Below are 1,161 nucleotides of genomic sequence, written 5' to 3'. Positions count from 1 at the left end.
TGCCGGCAACCCCAGCACGGCCCCTCCAGCTCCGTGTCTGCACCGACACCACGAACTGCCGCCACACAGCAGCACGGACACCGGCTCCCGGCACGAACAGCTCCCGGAGAGCCCCGGGACGAGCTGCATTCAGCCCCACGGGAGAACCCCCATCCGCTTTCCCAGCAGCGCGACTACGGCTCCCGGCCCAGATTCTTCAGAGGTGTGAGCAAAATGAAACCCACATATATACATATTTTAAAAAAGAGAAAACATGGGGTGTAGAGCAATGAAAGTAAAAAAACCCCATAAGCCAAAAAGACTAATTACTTGCTTTTTTAATTTTCTTTCCCCCCGTCTAATTCCTGTAAGGGAGCTAAAAACAATCTCTCCCTTTCCATCAGAAGACACCCACCTCCAATCCCGGCAGAGCTCTGACACGGGGAGGGGGTAACTACTATAAATCTTTCAGGCATGCCATCCCCAAACTTGCATGACAAGCTTTTGTTACAGTTCTACCATACACTAAAAAACACCCCCCCTTCCCCCCGACGTTATCCCTGGAAGCACAAGAAGGCTCCTGACCATGGAAGTCTCCTCACTCACTCAGCTGCTGCCCAGCCAAAAGGGACAACGCTCCTGGACGTGTCAGGCAAAATAAATCAACAGATTTGCAAACGACTTTGCCCTGACACAGAAACAAATCGTTTTTCTTGTTTTCCACTGAAACGACAGATCCACACCTAGCCAAAACTGGCCCCGTAATTGCTGCAACCTTAAACCATGCCACGCGAGTCAGAAGTTGTCCATTACCAGCAAGATGGGGAGATGGGATTTACACCAGCAAGCTATCCAAGCGTTTTCAGCCACTGGTTTTCTTCAGAAAAGAAAAAATGCAAAGGTCTGGGTTGGGTTTAGTTGGGGGTTTTTTTTTGCCTCTTGGTGAAAAGCAAAGAGGAGCCCAGGCTCTAACAGCAGCTGACGCGCAGTCACAGGAGCCCGGAGCGTTAAGTCCGAGAGACAATCGCGCCCCAGGAGCACTCGCTGCCGCTGCTGAAATGGCGTTTGTCATTGTGGAAGGAGAGGAAAGCCCCACGGCTGGGCAGGCACGGAGCGCACGGGGCACGGCGTGCCAAGGGAGGCGGGGAGAGCCGCCCGTGCCCCGGGACGACAGCCGCAGAC

The sequence above is a fragment of the Merops nubicus genome, unplaced genomic scaffold (assembly GCF_000691845.1).
Source record: "Merops nubicus isolate BGI_N331 unplaced genomic scaffold, ASM69184v1 scaffold4890, whole genome shotgun sequence".
NCBI classification, from domain to species: Eukaryota; Metazoa; Chordata; class Aves; order Coraciiformes; family Meropidae; genus Merops; species Merops nubicus.
The sequence above is the reverse complement of the archived record's forward strand: the minus strand, read 5'-3'. Positions refer to the sequence as shown.